The sequence below is a fragment of the Dasypus novemcinctus genome, chromosome 6 (assembly GCF_030445035.2).
Source record: "Dasypus novemcinctus isolate mDasNov1 chromosome 6, mDasNov1.1.hap2, whole genome shotgun sequence".
Classification (NCBI taxonomy): domain Eukaryota; kingdom Metazoa; phylum Chordata; class Mammalia; order Cingulata; family Dasypodidae; genus Dasypus; species Dasypus novemcinctus.
In genome coordinates, this window is record NC_080678.1 from 111,115,929 (window position 1) to 111,140,375 (window position 24,447).

General features: G+C 45.3%; 1 protein-coding gene across 10 annotated transcripts in view; it reads left to right on the plus strand.

Moving 5' to 3' along the window:
* The first annotated feature begins 7,849 nt into the window (after positions 1-7,849).
* The window catches only part of LOC131278790 (protein arginine N-methyltransferase 2-like), a 77,583-nt gene continuing 60,985 nt past the window's right edge, over positions 7,850-24,447 (plus strand). For all 10 annotated transcript variants that reach the window (XR_011649086.1, XR_011649087.1, XR_011649088.1 and 7 more), the window contains exons 1-2: positions 7,850-7,935; positions 10,273-10,367. The gene's annotated coding sequence lies outside the window, so the exon portion shown is untranslated. The remainder of the gene's footprint in view (positions 7,936-10,272; positions 10,368-24,447) is intronic.

The window sequence follows — 24,447 nt, forward strand, 5'->3', positions numbered from 1 at the left end:
GACAAAATAGACTTTAAATGAAAAAGGTTACAAGAGATACAGAAGACCTTTATATATTAATAAGAGAGAGAATCCACCAGGAAGAAATAACAGTCATAAACATCTATGCACCCAATCAGGGTGTCCCAAAATACATGAGGTAAATTCTGGCAAAAACTGGAGAAACAGACATCTCTGCAATAATAGTTGGAAACTTCAACACACCACTCACACATTACATAGAATGACTAGACAGAAGATCAACAAGGAAACAGAGAACTCGAACAATAATAAATGGTTAGACCTAACAGACACATACAGAATGTTGCATCCAAACTCAGTGGGATATACATTCTTCTCAAGTGCCCATAGAGCTTTCTCCAGGATAGGCCATATGTTAGGTCACAAGGTAGATCTAATAAATATTAAAAGATTTAAATTATGCAAAGCACCTTCTCCGATAATAATGGAATGAAACTGGGAATCAATAATAGACAGGAAAAAGGTAAATTCTTAAATGTGTGGAGGCTAAACAACACACCTCGAAAAAAAATCAGTGGGTCAAAGAAGAAATTGCAAGTTAAGAGAGTAAATATATTGAGACAAATGGAAACAAGAATACAACATATCAAAACTTATGGGATACAGCAAAGGCAGTCCTGAGAGGGAAATTTATAGCTTTAAATGCCTATATTAAAATATTAAAAAAGAAGAAATAGCTAAAACCAAAGACCTAACTAACTAAACAGCTGGAGAAACTAGAAAAACAACAGCATACCATTCCCAAAGCCAGGAGAAAAAAATAATAATAAAGGTTAAGAACAGAAGTAAATGAAATTGAGAAAAAAAGTCAAGAAAGCCAACAAAACCAAAAGCTGGTTCTTTGAGAAGATAAATAAAATTGATAAACCCCTAGCTAGATTAAGAAAAAAAAAAAAGAGAGAGAAGATGAAAATAAATACAATCAGAAATGAAAGGAGGGAAGTTACAACTGACCCCACAGAAATAAAAAGGATCATAATAGGATACTATGAGAAACTGTATACCAACAAAGTAGTCTACCTAGACGAAATGGCCAAATTCCTAGAAATGCACAAACAACTGATACTAACACTACAAGAAATATAAGAACTTAACAAAGCAATCACATTTAAAGAGATTGAAGCATTCATCGAAAATCTCCCAACAAAGAAAAAGTCCAGGATCAGATAGCTTCACAGGTGATTCTACCAAGCATGTCCAGAAGCATTAACACCAATCCTGTTTAAACTCTTCCAAAAAGTTGAAAGGAGGGAAAAATTACCCAACATATTTTATGAAGCCAACATCACTCTAATACAAAGCCAGATAAAGACACTGCAAGAAAGGAAAATTACAGACCAATCTCTCTAGTGAACATACATGAAAAATTCTCAGCAAAATACTTGCAAATCAAATCAAACCACATATCAAAAGACTTAAACACTACAACCAAGTGGGATTTATTCCTAATATGCAAGGTGGTTCAATATAAGAAAATCAATTAACATAATATACCACACTAACAAATTGAAGGAAAAAACCCCATGGTCACCTTGATTGATGCAGAAAAGGCATTCAACAAAATCCAGTACCCTTTCTTGATAAAAACACTTTGAAAGATAGGAATAGAAGGAAAATTCCTCAATATCATAAAAGGTATATATGAAAAACCCACAGCCAACATTATAATCAATGGGGAAAGGATGAAAGTTTTCCCTCTAAGATTGGGAATAAGGCAAAGATGCCCACTGTCACCATCATTATTTAACACTGTTCTAGAAGTTCTAGCTAAAGCAATTAGACAAGAAAAAAAGAAAGAAAACTCATCCAAATAGGAAAAGAGGAAGTAAAACTCTATTTGCAGAATGCATGATCTGATATTTAGAAAATTCTGAAATGCCTGTGACAAAACTACTTGAGTTAAAAAAAAAAAAACTAGTTCAGGAAAGTGGGAGGATACAAGATCAACACATAAAAATCAGTAATGTTTCTCTACTCTAGTATTGAGCAATCTGAGGATGAAATCAGGGGAAAATTCCATTTATAATAGCAACAAAAGACTCAAATACCTACAAATCAATTTAACCGAATAAATACAGGACCTATATGCAGAAAATTACCAAAAAATGCTGAAAGAAATCACCGAAGACCTAAACAAATGGAAAGACATTCCGTGTTCATGGACTGGAAGACTAAATATCATGAAGGTGTCCACCCTGCCCAACTGATTATAGATTCAATGCAATACCAATAAAAATTCCAAAAGCCTACCTTACAGAAATAGAAAAGGCAATTAACAAATTCATTTGGAAGGGAAAGTACACCTGAATAGTCAAAATCATTCTAAAAATGAAGAGCAATGTGGGAGGAATTTCACTGCCTGAACTTGAAACACATTACAAAGCTACAATGATCAAAACAGCATGGCATTGGCATAAAGATTGACACATTGATGAATGGAATATAATTAAAAGTCTGGAAATAAATCCTCACTTCTATAGCCAACTGGTTTTTGATAAAAGAACCAAATTCATGTTATTGGGACAAAACAGTCTCTTCAACAAATGGTGCTGGGAGAACTGGATATACATAACCAAAAGAGTGAAAGAGAACCCCTATTTCACTCCCCCTACAAAAATCAACTCAAAATGGATCAAAGACGTAAATATAAAAGCCAGGACATAAATACTAGAAGAAAATGTAGGGAAACATCTTAAAGACCTCATGATAGGTCATGGTTTCTTGGATCTTATGCCCTAAGCATGTGCAACAGAAGAAAAAATAAATGGGACCGCCTCAAAATTAAACACTTCTGCACCACAAAGGACTTTGCCAAAAGGATGATAAGACAGCAGACTCAATGGGAGAAATATTTGGAAATCACATTACTGATAAGGGTTTAATAGCAATGATATATAAAAAGGTACTACAGCTCAACAATAAAAAGGACCCAATTAAAAAATGGGCAAAAGACAAATGTCCACTATGGATGTGGTAACAATCAGATGATATTATCTATAACAAATGTTCCACCACAGTGTGGTATGTTGATAGAGGGGTGTTGTTTGAGAATTCTGCACATGTGCATGATTGTTTTATAAGTTTACAACTTCTGTCATAAAAAATATACTTGAAAATATTAATAGGGTAGGTTGGGGAAAAAACACACCAAATGTAAGATAAGGACTATAATTAGTAGTAAGATTTTGATAATATTCTTTCATAATTTGTAACAAACATCTCACGACAACCCAAGGTGTTGGTGGAGAGTTGATGTATGGGACCCCTGTATGATGATATGCATATTTGCTTTGTAAGTTCACAACTTTTACTATACTTATTGTTTATGTGTATTCACATATAAATAAATGATATAAAGATAATAATAATAGGGTTGGTTGGGGGAAAATACTTTGGTTAGTAGTAATATTTTGACAAAGCTCTTTAATCATTAGTTAAAAAGTTTTAACAACAATGCAAGGTATTGAAGGTAGGGTGAGTTATGAGAGTCCTGTATGATGCTATATATGTTTGTTTTGTAAGTTCACAACTATTAACTATACACTTATTGTTCATTTATGTTTATGTATGAGTGATATACATCAATAAATTAAATAAATTTTAAAAATGGGCAAAAGACTTGAACAGACATTTGTCCAAAGAAGAAATACAAATGGTGAAAAAACACATGAAAAAATGTTCAACATCACTAATGATTAGGGAAATGCAAATCAAAGCTACAATGAGGCATCATTTCACACCTGTCAGAATGGCCACTATTAAAAAGAAGGAACTATAAGTGTTAGAGAGGCTATGAAGAGATAGGAACACTTATTCACTATTGGTGGGAATATAGAATGGCACACCCACTGTGGAGGACTGTTTGGCTGTTCCTAAGAAGTTGAATATAAATTTGCTATGTGACCCTGCAATACCACTACTGGGTGTATACTGCTAGTTACCCTCATGTGATATATGCACATGGGTTAAATTGTATATGTAAGACCATCTTTCTTTGAAACTGAAGAAATGTATGTTTATACTACAAGATGTTAATATCGGACAAAAAATTATGCTAGGTGAAAGAAACCAGACACAAAGTACTATATATATTGTATGATTCCATCTTATAAAATATAGATATAAATCGATTTATAAAGATGAAATTAGATTAAGGGTTATGTAGGGTTGGGGAAGGCCTGCTAAGGGGTGTGGAATTTTTCTTTTTGGAGTAATGAAATTTTTCTAAATTTTTTTGTGGTGATGTATGCACCGCATTGTGATTATACTAAAAGCCATTGATCATACACTTTGGATAGATTGTATTGTATGTGTATTAGTCAGCCAAAGGGGTGCTGATGCAAAATACCAGAAATCTACTGCCTGTTATAAAGGGTATTTATTTGGGGTAGGAGCTTACAGATACCAGGCCATAAAGCATACGTTACTTCCCTCACCAAAGTCCATTTTCACGTGTTGGAGCAAGATGGCTGCCGATGTCTGCAAGGGTTCAGGCTTCCTGGGTTCCTCCCTTCCTGGGTCTTGCTTCTTCCTGGGCTCAGGGTTCCTCTCTTCCCAGGGCTTGTTTCTTTTTCCTCTATGTGCTTACTTCTCTGGGCTCCAGCTTAAGACTTCAACATCAAACTCCAACATCAAAAATCCTCAACTTCGTCCTTTACCATGTGTTTTATCTGTGAGTCCCCACCCACCAAGGGACTTAAGGCCCTAATGACGTGGCTCAAAGCCCTAATCATAACTTAATCATGCCCAGGCACAGATCAGATTACAAACATAATCCAATATCTATTTTGAAATTCATAACCTTATCAAACTGCTACAGTATGTAAATATATCTCAATCAAACTACTTAATAAACAAATAAATAAATTGTGCAAGAATAGCCAGAAATAGCAGCTCTGTAGAGCAGGGGAAGAATAGAGAGATTGAGAAGTGAAGAATTTTCCTGTGTGTCTGTTTTTAGTTTATTATTACTGAAATAATGAAAATGTTTTAATAATGATTCAAGTGACGAATGAACAACTATGTGATTATACCAAATACCATTGATTGTACACTTTGGATGAATTGTATGCTTTGTTAATATGTATCAATAAAATTGACTTGTTTAAAAAAATTATAGTTGGGTTTAATTACACCATCTTGCTACTTGTTTTCCATTTGTCCTATCCATTCTGTTTCTTGAGTTTTCCTTTACTGCCTTTTGTATTAATCCAAGAGGTTTTATTATTTCAGTCTATTTTGTTTGTAGTTTTTTGCCACTGCATTTTTATTGTTACCTTGGAGATTTCAGTATGCTCCCTTGGCCTATTTGCTTCTCCCTGATGCAAGTACAACACTTTTACTGTGTCCTAATAAGGGTACAGCACCTTACAATAGTTTAACTCATTTACTCCCCTCTTGCCCTTTGCACTGCTGTTGTCAAGGCAAGACCTCTACATGCTGTACAGCCCACAAGTCATTATTATTGCTGCTTTAAGCAAAAACTTTAAAACCATTTATCCATTTGCTTATGCATTCTAGTACTCTTTCCTTCCTGCAATTTTGTCCTTCCATTGGAGATTATTTTACTTCAGGTGAAAGGACTTTTCAGCTATTCTTAAGTGCCATTTGCTGGTGTCAGATTCTCTGACTTATCTGAAAATGAATTTACTTTGCCTTCATTTGTGGTGGATACTTTTATTCAGTTTAGATTTATAGAAGGGTAGTTTTTTTTAATGCTTCAAAGGTATAATTTAATTATCTTCTGGTTTACATAACTGCTGCCAAACCAGACAGTGGTCTTGCTGCTTTTGAAAAGTGATGTATCCCAATGATAAAAAAAAAAAAAAAGTTAAAAAAAGATAAAAAAACAAAAGAAAAAGGTAAAAAAAAAGTAAAAAAATGAGGAAAAACAAAAGTAAACAACAAAAAAGATAAAAAATAAAAACAAAATAAGTTAAAAAATAAAAGTAATGTATCCTTTACTTTTGACTGCTTTTACAATATTCTCATTGACTTTTTAATTTTAAGCAGGCAAAGATGAATTTATTCGTACCTTCCCTTCCAGGGAAGAGAGGGTAGAACTCAACTTCATTGAAACAAAGGGCAGCAAGCGTTTTGTTTGTTTGTTTTAATTAGAGAAGTTGTAGGTTTACAGAAAAATCATGTATAAAACAGAGTTCCCATATTAACATCTTGCGTTAGCAGTGGATTTGTTACAATTACCAAAAGAACATTTTAGTTTTACTATGATGTGACTATGTGTGGTTTTCTTTGTATAAATTCTTAGATTTTACTGAGCTTAGAAAAATTCTCATCTATTTTCTCTTCAGCTATTCCTTGTACTCCAATCACTCTTTCTCTTTTCACATCTCCAATAACTCATACATTAAGCTTTCTGATTATTTCTTACATAATCTCTTACACTATTCATTTTACTGTTCCTTTTATCTCAGTGCTACAGGTCAGATACGAGCCTACCTCGTTTTATTGCATTTTTTTGTGCTTTACAGATATTGCATTTATTACAAATTGAAGGTTTGTAGCAACCCTTAGTCAAGCAAGTCTATCAGTGCCATTTTTCCAATAGTGTCTCCTTATCTCATGTCTCATTTTAATTATGTCTATATATACAGATATATATGTAGACATAAATGCTATTGCACTTAAAATACTACAGTACAGTATAAACGTAATTTTCACATGCACTGGGAAATCAAAAAATTTGTGACTCACTGAGATATTCACTTTATTGTAGTGGTCTGGAACAGAACCCACAGCATCTCCGAGGTGTGCCTGTAAATAAATTCTTCACGTTTGGGGTTCATTGCTCCTCCTGCCAGGTCTAGCCTGCTGTTAAAGTCATCCAATGTGTTTGTCCTTTTAGACATTGTATTACTTTTCAGTCGTAGATTGTTCACTTGATTAAAAAATATATATCCCAACATTCTATGTAAATTTTCCATTTTATCCTTTTTGTCCAACTTTTCCTTAAAGATTCTAACTTGTCAGTTTTCCTAATTTTAAGGTCCTTGTCGCTAACTTCTGTTGTTCCTCTCTATTGTGGCTCACATTTTCTGCCTCTTACAGGTGTAGCAATGTTTCAAATGGTATCTTCTCCAGTGAGGCCGCCCCCTTGGGGCACTGAGGGGCTCCTGGGGACTCAGCCCACGGGGGACTCAGCCCACGTGCGGCCAGAGCCTGGTCAGTCTTCCAAGACTCAAGGGCAGACGACTTCTGCCTCGTGGACGTCTCGGCCTAGCTCCTTGGCTTCCCACCCGACCCCCTGGACACCTGGCAGAGCCTGAGGGTGGACCCGCTGCGAGTCCTCTCTGGAGTGGGCCGGGGTCCCTCTGCCTTGCGCTCTGCCCAGGTTGTGGCCTCGCCCTCGGAGGCGCTTCTCCTTCCCGACCCACGTGCCAGCCCCCGCCTCCTCGTCCCGCAGCAGAGATCCCTGCTCAGCCCCGCGGAAGCGTCTCCGCCGCGGTCGAGGCAGCTCTTTTTGTTGCCCTTTGGGGACCTCAGGACGCCCCCTTCCACACCATAACGGGCGCGGACGTGGCCTTCTTTATTTTAATCTCAAACTTCCCCTTGGCTGAACACACGTAGCCACTTTACTTCCGATGGCCAGGCGGAGAGAAAGGCGCGCGGGCGGCCTAAAGGACAGCAAGAGGCTCCCCGATGCCCCCGCCCCATTTATACTCCCCGCGATCCCCACCACGCCCGTTCGGGACCCCACGAGCGCGCCCGAGACCGCGGAGGTGGGCGGGGCCGAGGGCCGAGGGGGCGGGACTCGAGGAGTGCGCCAGCGCCGCGACGTCTCCGCGACGGACTGCATGTACTGCGCCTGCGCAGGCGGAGGGCGGGGCCGCGGCTCGGGTCTACCCCGTACTCCTTCCTACCCGGCGGTGTGACTCAGAGGAGCAACCCGGCGAGGTAGGTCTCCCTGTCGGGCGAACGGGGCGGCGGGGCCCGCGAGAGGCCGACATGCCAGGGCAGGGTTTTCGCCCTGAGGTCCTCGCGTGCCTCAGGGAGCGGGCCGGGCGCCAGGAGGCGGAAGACCGACGCTCTACCCCGCCGCGGCCCCGGTGTCCAGGCCTCTCTTCCGGCCACGCCCCATTCGAGCTGCGCCCCAATCTTCCAGGCCACGCCCACTCCCTGCAGCCACGCCTTCCCTCCTCGGGCCACGCCCACTCCCCGCAGCCACGCCCTCCCTGTCGCCCGCCTACTTTTTCCTCCCCCCTTGCCCTACTCCTCTGGCCACTCGCCCCCCACCCTCCCTCCCCCTTCATCCCCCCTCCCCGTTTCCGCCGCGCCCTTCTCCCCCTCCCCCTCCTTGGGGCTCGGCACCCCGCACCCCGGGCCGGGTGGAGGCGGGCTCTGCGGAGGCGCTGCTCCTCGTGCGTCCCGCGCGCCGCGCCTGCCTCGGGCTCCGAAACTTCCCCTGGTTTGCTTCGTCTGTGAGTCGATTCAGTGACCGACCTTCCGGGATCAAGTCTCTTCCGATGTTCTCTTCTTGCCGGCCCCCTCCGTATTTACCCGCCTAGAGTTCCCTCTCCCCGCCCCCCCCCCCCCCCGACCCCTAAGACCGAGCTCGCATTTTATCATTTCTCTGGTTTCCTTGGTTGTTTTTCCCTCTAGACTCTTAGAATTCAAAGGAATAAATAACCTTGTGGCCTCTCTGGAATTTTCTTGTCATGTTGTTTAACTTTTTGTAAGTTTATCTTATGACCCCAGGTAGGTTATGAGCAGTCTGTGTTCAGTGAGAATCTTGGTACAGAAACAAGCAGTTCCAGAAATTTCAGTGGCTGAAAACAATAGAGATATGTTTCTGTGCCAGTTGGGATGGGCTGATTATCCTGCAGAGAACAAGCCTAAATCGCTGAGATGTGGCCTCAAAAAACAGAGGTTTCTTTCACTCTAATCGGGTTAAGCTGCAGGAACAAACAGCCTGCACCTTGACACCTTGAGCTCAGTTTCCCTTGGGCTCCATGTCTGGGCTGGCAAGCGCTCTGCGTGGGGTCCATCTCCATGGAAACCACCCACTGACTTTGTAAAGTTTCCCCTGTGTCTCTTGTGCTTCTGTCCACATTTCATTGGACAGGGCAAGTCCCCAGACCTTGCCGACCTTGGAACATGCCCAGAAGGTGAGGAGAGCAGAGTATTTGTACCTTGTGGGTCCCAGCCCAGAAAAACTTCTTAATTACCTTGATCAAATTTGATGATGGGCAGTTCCACTGGTAACTTTTAAGCCTTTTTTGCAGTGTTCAAAGGAAATCTTTGGTAGAATCCCTGTATACGAAGCAGGTAAAGTCTTGGCCTTGTCACTGCTTCACAACCACTGGCTCTTGGAACAGAGACTGAGAAAACCAGCCTCCAAGCCAGAGGGGCCTGGCCTTCAGGAGGGGCTGGGCCTCCTGCTTGACCCTGCTCGGGTTTGAGTTTGCTCATTGCCTGGTGGGGTCCCAGCCCTGCTTCTCATGCCTGCCTCACCATACGGTTACCTCGTCTTTGCTAATCCTCGGCCACGTTGGAAGAAAATCACAATGGCTCAGCCTGAACCACGTTCAGTTTATGGTCACCACGTTTCAACAGAATTGAGGAAAAGAAATAAAACAAGGACCTTAAAGATTCATTTAAAAAATACCACTGAAAGGTGTTTATATGAATGATAGAATGTTGTCCCAATGAAAAATGCAGTGTGTATAAGTTAATACGGACGTTTAATTGCAAATGTCACAAAAATAAGTATTAGGTCTTAATTTGGAAGCAAAGCACCCATTTTAAACACAATTGCTGTGCAATTGAAAAAACCCCACATTCATCTCAAGACCAAGTTCTGATTACATTATCACTGGAAAAATAAGACTTGAGAATAGGAAGGAAAGCCTCTGGAAAATGACCAATGGTTACCCATTAGTAGAAAGATTTATTGCTCTAGATTGGGAAATTAAATTTGAATTAAAACTTTTAGAGTTCCAAGAAAAGAATTGACATCTATTGTTTTAAATCAACACGGAGATCTTATAGAAACTAACAGTTTTCAGCAAGAGGATAAGATTAACAGTCTTGTGAAGAAGATACACATTATTTGCAGTTCATAATTTTTAGTTTTAATTGTTTCTGTAAAGAGTTGTGATTATAAATTTCATTTTTACATCATTCTTCACACACTTGTATTTTGTTTCTTTTGGTAGAGGGCCTTTATCATGGACTTAGAGTTAAATGAATTTAATTATTAAGCAGGGTAACAAGCTCTTTCTCTTTTTATAGTAGAGGGGAGAATGGAGCTCTAAAGGCGGCAGCTATGAGGAGAGCCTTACAAAACTATGGCAAATCCAGGCGATGGCACCACAAAGGACCCACAGGTAAATTCAGTTCTCGTGGCTCGAGTGTGTGAATAAAGTGAACATCGCTACTGAGCAAGGGTGTGCCAGACATTGGAAGGTGGTTCACAGAATGGTGAGGCAGAGGAATTGCAGTGTTGGTTAGGGTTGCACATGAAATTCAGAGTTGGAGTTGTAGACAATGTCCTGGAAGTCTTTAGGATACCCCAAAACATCAAAGTCATCTGGGGTTCCATTTATGGGGCCTGCGCTGGTAAAGCAGTTTCTTATCCATTTAACAAAGTCCTTGTCATACAATACATCATACAATTCATCCAAAGTGTACAATCAGTGGTATTTGGTATAATCACATAGTTGTGCATTCGTCACTTGAATCATTATTAAAGTGTTTTCATTATTTCAATAATAATAATAAAAAAGCAGACAAAATTCCTCACCTCTAAACCTCTCTGCTCCCCCTGCTATACATAACTGCTATTTCTGGCTATTCTTACACAACTATTTATTTGTTTATTAAGCAGTTTGATTGAGATATAGTCATATACCATATAATCTATCCAAAGTATATAATCAATGGCTTTTTTAGTGGATAAAAAGTACTTTATTGTAAAATTGTAAAATAAATAGAAAAATAGACTGAAAGAAGTTACAAATTTTAAACGTGAGTGCAAGGCTGGGTTAGATTTAACATAATTATAAAAATAGATGGCATAGCAATAAATACTTGTAAATAAAAATTCTAATATAGTAGAAATTAATTATAACATAACTAATTTTTATACTGTAGTTTTAACTATTGGACATAATCTCTAAGAATGAATAAATTATTAGTTTATTTTTTAGTTATTTAATTTCCATTTAGGCCATAATTCTTTCTAGATAATCAAATTCCTTTTAGGAATTCTTAGCATCTTATTAGAATGAATATTACGGAAGATAACAATTTTCCAACTCATAATTTTATGAGGTAGAAGAGCTAAAAATCTTGTTTAGTAGTAATAATGCTAAATCATTATTGATCCAGATTATTTTAAAGAGTATGAATAAAAAAGGGTAAAGAAAATGTAGTATCCAAAAGTATATCTCTTTTGCAGCCCTCATCAATTAAAAGCAAGTGTGTGTTTTGTATGAAAAAAAATGCAGAATACTGTCACAGGAACAATTTGCCAGTTGCACTGAGTAATTATTGTCCATATACTGTAATGTTATTTTACATTTATCTGGTCTACTGCAGCTCTTTTTTGGTTACTATTTGCATGGAATGCCTTTTTCTAACCTTTCACTTTTTTGTTTTAAAGATTTATTTTTTATTTATTTCTCTCCCCTTCCCCTGCCCTCCCGTTGTCTGTTCTCTGTGTCCGCTTGCTGCATGCTCTTCTGTGTCCACTTGCATTTTTGTCAGTGGCCTCGGGGTGTCATCTTGCTGCATCAGCTTTCTGTGTGTGTGGTGCCACTCCTGGGCAGGCTGTGCTCTCACTGCAGGGTGCACTCCTTGCATGTGGGGCTTCCCTATGTGGGGGACACCCCTTGCCTGGCATGGCACTCCTTGCATGCATCAGCACTGCTCATGGGCCAGCTCACCACATGGGTCAGGAGGCCCTGGGTTTGAACCTTGGACCTCCCACATGGTAGGCAGATGCTCCATCAGTTGAGCCAAATCCACTTCCCATCCAGCCTTTCACTTTTAATCTGATTGTGTCCTTATGTCTGAGGTAGATCTCTTGTAGACAACATGTAGATGACTGTAGCAAAAATAGGTATTGGATTATGTTTGTAAACTGGTCTATTCCTTTGGGTGGATTAGATTGTATTAGAGTCAGAGGTTCCACTTTCACTTGATTAGATTAAGATTCGGGTTTTGATTTGGCCACGTCAGTAGGATGTTGAGTCCCTGCCCCCTGGTGGGCAAGGACTCAGAGAAAATGACACAGCAGAGGAGAGAGTTTGGGTTTTGATGCTGGAGCCCTGGGAAATAAATACGTAGGAGAAGAACACAGAGGAATAAAGACAACTCCATAGACAAAGTGGAGGCCCCAGGAAGAGAATGAGCCTGATAGCCTACAGCTACAGCTGAACCTAGGTGAGAAACAAGCCCCAGGAGAGAGACAAGACTTATCCCAGCCTACAACTGATATTGGAAGAAGCTGAGTCTTCAGAGGTAGAAGAAGGCTGAACCATCACAAACATCGCCTGCCATCTTGCTCAACATGTGGCACATGACTGGGTGAGAAAGTACCTCTTATGGTAGTTTGAGATGGACTCTAGGGCCTGGTAACTGTAAGCTTCTACCCCAAATAAATACCCTTTATAAAACCAGCAGGTTTCTGGTACTTTGCATCAGCACCCCTTTGACTGACTAATACAATGGCTCATATATTTTTATCCATTCTATCAGTCTTTTGATTGGGGAGTTCAATCCATTAACATTCAGTGTTATTACTGTAAAGGCATTACTTATTTCATCCATTTTGTCCTTTGGCTCTATGTTGTCATTTCATTGTATTGTCTGTCTGCTTATCCTTTAGTTTACCCTTCCTAATCTTCATTTCTAAACTCCTCTTCAAATCTCTCACCCTTATTTTTTCCTTTCAGGCTGCAGCACCCCCTTTAGTATGTCTTGCAAATCTGGTCTTTTGGTTACATATTCTCTCATTTTTTATCTGTGAAGACTTTGCACTCACCTTTATTTTTGAAGGACAGCTTTGCCAGGTACAGAATTCTTGGCTGACAGTTTTTCTCTTTTAGTACCTTAAATACATCATGCCACTTTCTTCATACCTCTGGTTTCTGATGAGAAGTCTGCACTTAATCTTATCAAATTTCCCTTGTACATGATGCTTTGCTTTTCTCTTGCTGCTTTCAGACTCCTCTTTATCTCTGATGTTTGTCGTTCTGAATAGTAGGTGTCTGGGGGTAGATCTGTTTGGATTTATTTGGTTTGGGGTGCGTTGTCCTTCTTGGATATTGATATTTATGTCCTTCCTAAGGGTTGGGAAGTTTTCAGTTATTATTTCCTCAAATATTCTTTCTTCCCCTTTTCCATTTTCTTCTCCTTCTGGGACACCAGTAATGTGAGTTTCACATTGTCATTCAATTCCCTGAATCTCTGTTCCATTTTTTTTCCCATTCCCCTGTCTTTTCCAGTTTAGATGTTCTGTCTTCAAAACCACTAATTCTGTTTTCAGGCAATTTCAAATCTGCTCTTCTGTGTCTCTAATGTATTTTTAATCTCATCCATTGTGTCTTTCCCATAAGGTCTGCTACTTTTCCTTGCAGGCTTTCGAATTGTTCTTTATGCTCTCCCACTGTCTTCTTAATATCCTTTTTTCAAAATTTTTTAAGATTTATTTTTTATTTATTTCTCTCCCCTTCCCTGCCCCCCCCAGTTGTCTGCTCTCTGTGTCCATTCGCTTTGTGTTCTTCTGTGTCCGCTTTGTATTCTTGTCAGTGACACCTAGAATCTGTCTTGTTTTTGTTGTGTCATCTTGCTACGCCACCTCTCCGTGTGTGCGGCACCATTCCTGGGCAGGCTGCACTTTTTTTGCGCTAGGCGACTCTCCTTATGGGGTACAGTCCTTGTGCGTGGGGCTCCCCTACGTGGGGGACACCTTTGCATGGCACGGCACTCCTTGTGTGCATCAGAACTGTGTGTGGCCCAGCTCATCACATGGGTCAGGAGGCCCTGGGTTTGAACCTTGAACTTTCCCTGTGGTAGGTGGATGCCCTATCTGTTGGGCCAAATCGGCTTCCCTTAATATCTTTTATTTCTTTAGTCATACTTACTTTAAATTTTGTCAAGTGATTTAGGAGCGTTGAGTGATGCGGCTGGGGCGGCTAGGTCTGTGTGCAAGTCCGGTTTATTGCGGAAGGGGACACAGCTTTATAGGGTTAGGGACTGCGTGGAGGGATTTGATAGGTGCGGGCGGGTACTGCTTCCTGATAGGTGATTGTAAGCGGTTGCTAGGCAGAGGGCTGGCTGAGAGGTTTGGAATAGGGGAGGGGAAAGGGGGAGTGAGAGCTGGCCGGATGTTGGGCTAGGCGGGAGATAGAAAGGGGGAGGGCGGTGCCGGCCAGCCGCTAGCAGCAAAGGCCTAGTCAGACGTAGTCACCTTATCTAGGCCCAGTGGGCAGAGGCGGTATCACCTCTTGCCGCACCGTTTGCTACTGTGGCAAGCCGGGCGCCCTTCCTCCCACAGAGTGATTATCACTAATTGTATTAAATCCTGTATCTCTTCAGGATATTTGGTTTGTTCTTTTGGCTGGGCCATCTCTTCCTGTATAACAAGCCTAGTATGGCTTGTTATTTTTTTTGCTGAAGTCTAGACATCTGAATATGTTGGTAAATTTACTCTAATGGTTAATTTCTCCCTCTTGCCTATTTTTTTTTTCACAGTTCTTCTTTGATATTTGGTTCAACTTATTCTCAGTCTTTAAAATTTTCCAGCTAAAGTTTTCAATATCAGGCCAGGAACTCACTAGTGGGGTGCAGATTTTCTCCCAGGGGTTGGATACAGAGAGCACAGTTGTTGTCAATGCAATTTCCAGACTGGCCAGCAGATGGCACTAGTCAGCACACCTTTCCACAGAGGTGTATGTCTTGGCTTTCCTGTGTTCCTGTGTTGACTCTCCAGATTGGAGATTCAGAGCAGTCTCTGCTGGCTGAATTCACTGAATTCACCCTGATCTCACTCTCCCCTTTCCCTTGAAACAGCTGACAGGGAGGAAGATGTCTGCTCCCCTTTCAATCAGCTGCAGTGAGGTCAGTGTTTTACCCCAGCTTAATATTTGGGGGTGGGGGAGAGGAGCTCTTCCTGGCCACCCCAGGGCTTTGTAGCTCAGGTTTGTCATTTCGGCTTCTTCGTCTCTCTGTCCCTCACCCTCCTGGGAGTGGTGTAGTACTGTTGTGGTCTGCTGATCCCCAAAGCAGGTCCCTCGGACAGCTTTTGGTTTTTTCTCCATTGTTTTCGTGAGAACATTTGACTCTGCCTGTTAGTTCATCACCATCTTCTCACAGTCCTTTAATGTATCTTTAAAGCTATAGATTTTCTTCTAATCACTGCTTAAGCTGCACTTTATCCTTTTTGATATATTTTATTTTCATTACTTTTTAGCAAAACATAATTTCCATTGTAAAATCTAATTTACATTATGGAAATAGCACAATGATAACTAGAAAATGTCTGGGCTATTTAGAAGTGTGGTTCTTAATTTCCAAATATTTGGAAATTTTTATTTATCTTTTGTTACTCATTTTTTAAATTGTGTTTTGATCTGAGAACAGACTCTGTATAGTTGCAGTCCTTTGAAATTTACTGAGTCTGCTTTATGGCCTAGTTTTATGGGCAATTTTGGTAAACATTCCATGTGGATTTAAAAGAATATGTATTTTGCAATAGTTGGGTGTAGTGTTTCATAACTGTTATTAAGGTCATATAGATTATTATTATTGTTTAAATCTTCTTCACCTTTTCTTTTCTTTCTAATATTTTTAGTTCCACATGGCAAACTATAGCAGGTCCTTTTTTTTTTTTTTTTTAGATTTATTTATTTATTTATTTAATGTCCCCCCTGCCCCGGTTGTCTGTTCTCTGTGTCTATTTGCTGCGTCTTGTTTCTTTGTCCGCTTCTGTTGTCGTCAGCGGCGTCAGCGGCATGGGAAGTGTGGGCGGCGCCATTCCTGGGCAGGCTGCACTTTCTTTCGCGCTGGGCGGCTCTCCTTACGGGGCGCACTCCTTGCGCGTGGGGCTCCCCTGCGCGGGGGACACCCCTGCGTGGCGCGGCACTCCTTGCGCGCATCAGCACTGCGCATGGGCCAGCTCCACACGGGTCAAGGAGGCCTGGGGTTTGAACCGCGGACCTCCCATGTGGTAGACGGACGCCCTAACCACTGGGCCAAGTCCGTTTCCCTCTTCACCTTTTCTGATTTTTTTTTTTGTCCAATTGCTCCATCGATTACTGAGAAAGATATGTTAAACCTCTACTATGATTGTGGATTTCTCCAGTTCTCCTTTTGGTTCTGTAATTTTTTATTGCATATATACATATATATGAGTTTAATGCTGCTGTTTTTAAAAATTTATTTTAAAACATTTAATTCTTAAAAACAAATACTCCCTTACCTTTATCCCCATGAGCTCGTAACTTCTAATCTGTTTTCTTTCTCTGCAATTTTGCTGTTTCTAGTCATTTCCTTTAAGTGATACCTTATAGTATTTGTCTTTATATAACTTGTTGATTTCACTGGGCTTAATGTTTTCAGTGTTCTTCCATGTTGCTATATATCTTATAACTTCATTCTTTCTTCTGACTGAATAATATTCCATTGTGTATATGTACTATATTTTGTTTATTCATTTATTTGTTGATAGACACAGGTTGTTTCACATTTTGGTTATTGTGAATACTGCTATGATAAACATTAGTGTACAAATATTTGTTTGAGACTTTATTTTCACTCCTTTGGGTATATACCTAGAAGTGGAATTACCAGGTCATATGGTAATGTTGTATTTAACTTTTTGAGGACTTGATATATTGCTTTCTACAATTGCTGCACCATTTTTCATTCCACTAACAATGCTCTAGAGTTTCAGTTTCTCTATATCCTCTTCAACACTTGTTATTTTCAGATTGTAATATCATGGATGTGAGATGGTATCTTATTGTGGTTTAGATTTGCATTTTCTCAATGGCTAATAGTGGTGAACATCTTTTCATATGTCTATTGCCTATTTGTATATCTTCTTTGGAGAAATGTCTGTTCAAGTCCTTTGCCCATTGTAGGGTGGCACCGTGTGGGAGCGCGGCGACAGCAAGGGTCAGCTCGTCTCCAGGCGCCGGTGTGAGTCGGACCCGGGTGGCGGGAACGGGCGTTAAGGCCCTCCGCTTGGGGTTCGGGCGTACTGCCCGCCCCTCTGCCCAGCTGCACCCACTTCCCCCTTGGTGGCCTAACCCCGCCTCTCCCCCGAGGGCCACCGCCGCGCCATGACAGCCCCGCCTCGCTGCCGCCGAGAACCCTGGCTACCCCGTCTTCTGCCCGCAACCAGTGATGCACCCTGCACGAACCTATCAGCCGTCTGCCGCCCCCCGGCCACGCCCCCTGCCCCTCCCCCGTCTTCGCCCTATATTAACCACTGTACTTCCTGAATAAATCAGACTTGCGCACAGATCCTGGTCTCCTCGGTAGTCTTCTTCCTACCGCGCGTCCTCCGCACCTTGCCGGCCCCGGAGCGCCTTCTCGGAAGGCCCCTCCGTGTGTTGCAGCCCTCTGCCCGAGCCCACACCGCCCCTGCAGCGGCCCTCCGGGCGAGCCCACACTGCGACATTTGGTGTCCAACGTGGGGGCAACAACTTCCCGGCCGGACCCCCACCCGCCTCGCCCGCAAGGTAAGGACCCCCGTCTTCGCTAGGCCCCGCCGTCGGCGCCATGGGCGGCCGTCTTTCCTCCCGCCAGACGCCTCAGGTTAGGGCCCTTGCCGGCCTTTTAGACACCAATCATATGAATGTCTCAGTAAAGCAGTTCCAAACGTACTGGGACCTTTTGCTGCCTTTCAACCCCTGGCTCTCCACTTGCCAGCTGTGGGACCCGGACACGTACACTAACCTCATTGACCGCGTCATGGCGGCTATGGAATATGAGAACAAGCGTTTTCCCCCCAGCCTTCTCCCCACGCTCATCGCCATTCGCTCGTGCCTCCAGGGCACCCCCGTCAATCGGGACGCTTTCCACTGCACCTGTGGTAAGAGCAAGGGAGAGGGGTCTCAGTCAGACAGTGATTCCGACACCGAGTCCTTGTCCAGCCGCCTCAACAATGCCCTGGACTCTTGCCCGCCCAAACCGGACGCGCCTACCTCGCCCCAAGATGGCGAACTTCCGCCTTCTTCTTGGGAGGATAAAGGGAAGTCCCTCCCCCTATACCCGCCCCCTCCAGCCACGGCGCCATCTTGGACCCCGCCAGAAGAGGAGCGGCCGCCATCTTACAAGCCGCCTACCCCCTGGGGCAGTCCGCCATCTTGTGAGGCGCCGCCATCTTGGGACGAGCCATGTTCTCGCCCCACCCCCTGGGAACCCCCCGCCGCGGATCCCTCATCCGCCAGAGGGCCCATGGGTACTTGGCCCCCGTGGGCAGAGGCCCCCGCGCATCAGATGCCGCTCTTATACCCGCTGAATGCCGCCCCCTCGCGGCACCGTCCGCAGGATTGGTACCCCTTTACAGCCGACGAAATAAAAAACCTCCGCAAGGCTGTTAAAGAGGACGGCCTCGGTAGCCCGTACGCCCAACATTTGCTTGAGGAGCTTAGCACTCAGCTCGCGGTTCCGTATGACTGGGTTTCCCTCGCTCGGGCCATTCTAACCCCCGGCCAATTCATCGACTGGCGTGCTCACTTTACATCAGAGGCAGAAAAGCAAGTGGCACACAACGCCCGTGTCGAGGCTCGCCATCCCCCGGACGCTTACACAGGCACGGGCCAATTCGCCAATCCAGCCCAATATCACAACGCCCCCCCCCGAGTTCTGGCTCCAACTTCGCGAGCTGGCTTTCCGCGCTTTCCGCAGCTGCTCCGCCACCAGACCTGAGCCACTTGCCAAGCTAGTCCAATGAAAAGACGAAGACTTCGCCGACTTCGTATCCCGGGTTCAGGAGGCCTGCAAGCGCAAGGTCCCTGGCGAGCATGTGCAACAAGCCCTTGCCCGGGAACTCATTCTGGAAGGGGCCACCAATGCCTGCCGACAAGCCATCCTACCAATGAAGGAAAGGGGAGTACATGACTGGATCCTGGCCTGCTCCCACATAGACCTGCAGGCCACCGTGCTGGCTCAGGCCATAGCCACAGCCATGTCCCTCTCCTCCGACTGCTTCAAATGCGGAGAAACCAGACATTTTGCCCGCGAATGCCCTCATGCCGCCCAACCACGACCATCCACGAACACGCCTCAAGACACCGGAGGAGCCAGACCATGCGCGCCTCCCACCCCATGTCCCCGCTGCGGCAAAGGATACCATTGGGCCCGTGACTGCCCGCACCACCAACAGCCAACGACAGCCTTTAAACGCGAGAGGGCGCAGGCCTCAGCCCCGCCAGCAAGAGGCCGCTCACCCACGCCACCACCCCCTGCCGTAATGTGGACCGTTCCACTGGGACCCAAGAAACCAATAATGGAGTTAGAGGTTGAAGGCCAATGGTTCGAGGGAATCCTTGACACCAGGGCAGAAATATCCTGCTTCCCAGAAACAGCCGCACACAACTGGGGTGTGCTCCCCGGCCCCCGCGTCATTGGAGCCACCGGAACAGCTCCCTCATTTCAAACCAGCCGAGATCTTATTTGGAAGGACAAGGAAGGCCACCAAGGCACCTTCCGCCCCCTTGTCCTGCCCGGCATCGACAATATCCTCTGGGGCCGGGATGTCCTCTCGAACTGCGGAGCCATTCTATCCACGGCTCCCCTCCAATGATATACGCCACTGCTCGCATTACACCTCCAGCACCCACTCCTCTTGAATGGGATACCGAGGAGCCCATTTGGGTGGAGAAGTGGCCCATCTCATCCCAGAAACTGTTAGTTCTCCGAGCTCTTGTCTATGACCAGCTCGACGCAGGACACATTGAGCCATCCACCAGTCTGTACAACTCACCCGTCTTTGTCATTCAGAAGAAGTCAGGCAAGTACTGGCTCCTCCACGACCTGCGTGAGATCAACAAGCACATCCGCCCAATGGGCTCCCCCCAAACGGGGTGCCCCCACCCCACGGCTGTACCTAGACACTGGTGCGCTGCCACCATCGACATCAAGGACTGTTTCTTCTCCATTCCACTGCACCCAAAAGACCGTCCAAAATTCGCCTTCACGCTCCCGTGCACCAATCACCAAGAAGTAGCTGAGCGTTACCAATGGTGAGTCCTCCCGCAAGGAATGCGAAACAGCCCGGCCATCTGCCAGCTTTATGTCAATAAGGCAATTCAGCCATTAAAGAACTTTGCATACATTGTTCATTACATAGACGACCTTCTCGTGGCGCATGAAACCCCCGGAGGCCTCCAAGCCATCGTCACGGCATTACTGCGCCATCTCAATGACCTTGGCCTACAAGTCCAACAAGATAAGGTACGCATGGAGCTCCCCTTCACCTTTCTAGGCTTCAACATCCACAACACCATCACGCCTGCGGCCCCCCAACTGGCCATTCCGCAGAAGCTATCTCTGACAGAGCTACAGAAAATCTGTGGGCACATCAATTGGCTCCGTTTGGCTCTCCCGATCACCACCGCTCAACTACAACCCCTCTTCGCCCTCCTGCAAACCGACCAAGACCCTCCGCAGGCCGTAACAAAGAAAATCGCTATTACCTCGGCTGCACAGGAGGCCATCTGAGCTGTCAATGATGCCCTGCGAGAATGCCAACTGCAGCGTCACGACCCCAACCGAGCCATCTTGGCGCTGATCCTGCCTACCACGGGTACGCCCACCGGGCTCCTCTGGCAGAAGGGGCCCCTTCTCTGGCTCCATACCACCAAAAGCAAGCTCAGAAAAATCAGCCCGCAAGTCACCCTCTGGATCTCCTTGGCCATTGACCTCGTCCGGCAATGCACCCACACATATGGTACTCCCCCTGACACCATTGTGTGGCCGCTTGATGCCAAGAAAACCACTGTGCTGCTTCTGTCCAGTCCAGACATGCAAGTCCTTGCGGAACTCTTCCATGGCGAATTTGACAACCACTACCCCAGCCGTCGGCTGCTTCAGGGCATCTCCCAGTTATCCTTCATCCCTCCGCCGCACCACCCCTTCCCGTCTCGCCGCCCCTACCCACATGCCACCACCGCCTTCACTGACGCCTCCAAGCACAAGTTCGCAGCTGTCATCTACTCGCCTGGTACGTCAGAGCCTCAAATACTCATCCACATCAACGTGAACTCTGTCCAGTTAGGAGAGCTCCAAGCCGTCGTCCTAGCTCTCCGCGTCTGTCCCGACAGACCCCTCAACATCTTCACCGACAGCCTGTACACCTTGCAAGTCTGCCAAGTCTTGGCTTTCGCCACGTTTTTTCCTGCCAAAAGACCTATCGACCAAGCACTCCTAACTCTCCAGAGTCTCTTGGAAAACCACACGGCGCCCTGGTACATCGCCCATGTGAGGAGCCATTCTGGCCTTCCTGGACCTATCGCTGCCGGCAATAACCTCGCCGATCAAGCCGTCCAAGCCCTCCCAGCCTCAGTAGAGCGCTCGGGAGGTCGACCACCCACCCCTCCACCTGGCAACCTCCTCATCCAAGCCAAGCTACTCCACTCTCGATTTCACTTCTCTGCCAGGAGCCTTCACAAGTTGTTCCCGGAACTTTCCATCCAGGCCTGCAAGCACATGGTCAGATGCTGCCAAACCTGTGCACCCCTTCTGCCCCTTGGGCCGCTACAGCCGCAAGGAGTTAATCCGCGAGGGCTACGCCCCAATGCCCGAAGGCAAATGGACGTCACCCACGTGCCCCAGTTCGGCAGGCTCAAGTATCTCCATGTGGCCATCGACACCTTCTCCCACCTGTGCTATGCCGTTCCCCTCCCAGGAGAAACAGCCAAGCACTGCATTCAGGCCCTCAGACAAGCCATCGTCTTCATGGGAGTCCCATGGGACCTGAAAACCGACAATGGACCAGCATATCGCAGCGCTTCCTTCGCCGCGTTCCTGAGGCTATACAACATCACTCATCACTTTGGAATTCTGTTCAACCCCCAAGGTCAAGGCATGGTTGAACGCACTCATCTCTTCCTCAAGCATCTTATTCAAAAGGAAAGGAGCAACCATCCCCGCCACACACCTGGAGAAATTGTCACCTCTGCCTTAATCCACCACAACCTCCTCTGCTTTGATGAGGATGGCCTTTCCCCATTACATGCTCATTGGGGCCCATCCTACCGGCCCACACAGGCCCCCCTTGTTCAGTGGAAAGACCCCAAGACTAACATCTGTTCAGGGCCTGCCCCCCTCCTTGCCCAGGGTAGGGGTTTTGCTTGTGTCTTTCCAGATGACGCCGCCCAGCCCATCTGGATCCCAGGACGCCTCATCCGGCCCGCCACCGCTGAACCGCCCGACCCGGAGAGAGAAACGTCGCCAGCGACACCTCGCCCCTCGGATGGCCATGATGACCCTGAATGCTGAGCCCGACCCTCTCTGCCAACAAGTTCTGCGGCTACTCCACCTAGCCCAAGCTGAAAGGGCCTGGCGGCCGCCGCCACCCACCTTCACCCCCCCCCCCCAAGACAGGCTTCTCGAACGCGCTGCCTGGCGAGGCCCCCCCCAACAAAATGAGCGCTGGCCCTTCCTCTTCCACTTTCTTCGGTGCTTAATAAAAGAAAAGGGGGAAATGTAGGGTGGCACCGTGTGGGAGCACGGCGACAGCAAGGGTCGGCTCGTCTCCAGGCGCCGGTGCGAGTCGGACCCGGGTGGCGGGAACGGGCGTTAAGGCCCTCCGCTTGGGGTTCGGGTGTACTGCCCGCCCCTCTGCCCAGCTGCACCCGCTTCCCCCTTGGTGGCCTAACCCCGCCTCTCCCCCGAGGGCCACCGCTGCGCCATGACAGCCCCGCCTCGCTGCTGCCGAGAACCCTGGCTACCCCGTCTTCTGCCCGCAACCAGTGATGCACCCCTGCACGAACCTATCAGCCGTCTGCCGCCCCCCGGCCACGCCCCCTGCCCCTCCCCCGTCTTCACCCTATATTAACCGCTGTACTTCCTGAATAAATCAGACTTGCGCACAGATCCTGGTCTCCTCGGTAGTCTTCTTCCTACCGCGCGTCCTCTGCACCTTGCCGGCCCCGGAGCACCTTCTCGGAAGGCCCCTCCGTGTGTTGCAGCCCTCCGCCCGAGCCCACACCGCCCTGCAGCGGCCCTCTGGGCGAGCCCACACTGCAACAGCCCATCTTTAAATTGGGTTTTCTTTTTGATGTTGCATTTTGAAAGTTCTTTGTATGTTCTGGGTATTATGCCCAACAATTTTCTCTCATTCTGTTGGTTGTCTTTTCAGTTTCTTGATAATTTCCTTTGATGTACAAAAGTTTTTAATTGTGATGAAATCAAATTTACCTATTCTTTCTCTTGTTGCATGTGCTTTGGTGTCATATCAAAGAATCCATTTCTAAATCCCAGGTCCTGAAGATTTCCCCCTATGTTATCTTCTAAGAATTTTAGAATTTTAGCTCTTATATTTAGGTTTTTGACCCATTTTGAGTTGATATCTGTACATAGTGTGAGGTTGGAGGTCTGACTTTATTCCTTTGCATGTGGATATCCAGTTTTCCCAGCACCATTTGTTGAAGAGACTGTTTTTCGCCACTGCATGTACTTAGTACCCTTGTCAAATATCATTTGGTCATAAGAGTGATATTATCAACATGGTGACATAAGACATCTGCTGAAAAAGTTTTCCCTCAGAAACAGTAAAAGGACAAATCCCATTTGCTTGGAACTGTGGAGGATGATAGAGACTGGAGGAGGACCCCAGTAATGTTAAATTGAAGAAAAAGAAAAAACACCAAAAATGGTAGGAGATCTATGACATGAACCTGCTAGTTCAGAACCCTTCCTTTCACTCCGTCCCATGCAGCTTAATAGAGAGGCAGCATGGCCAGGGTACCTCCTGCCTGTGATGTAGACCATGGAGCCACTCCCAGTGATGAGTTAGAACCCTGTGCGTATGGTCCACAGAGACCCAGGGAGGAACAGGAGTGACTGACAGCACATACACAGAAAGGCCCCCAGGAAAGAAAAGAGAATGCAGTGGAATTGTTGATGGGGGTACACACTCTGGTATGTTGGGTCACCTAAATGAAAAAAATGGACCTTCTTCAATTAATCCAATTTGGCTCCCTAGGGTGAGATACTCTAATGGGGAAGTAACAGGAAGCAGAGAATCTGAAAGAAGGGAAAATGGAATTGCTATAAGGCCGGATAGGTCCCGGAACTGGAAAGTATAATAAAAATGGGGCACTGAGTAAGGGAGAGAAATTAAACTAATCTAAGGAGCTGAGGAGAAAATCCTGCACAAAAACAAACAGAACAGATCAGGATTCCCAGAGAAGGAACAGAATAAAGGAAGCTTTCTCCTGTAGGTGA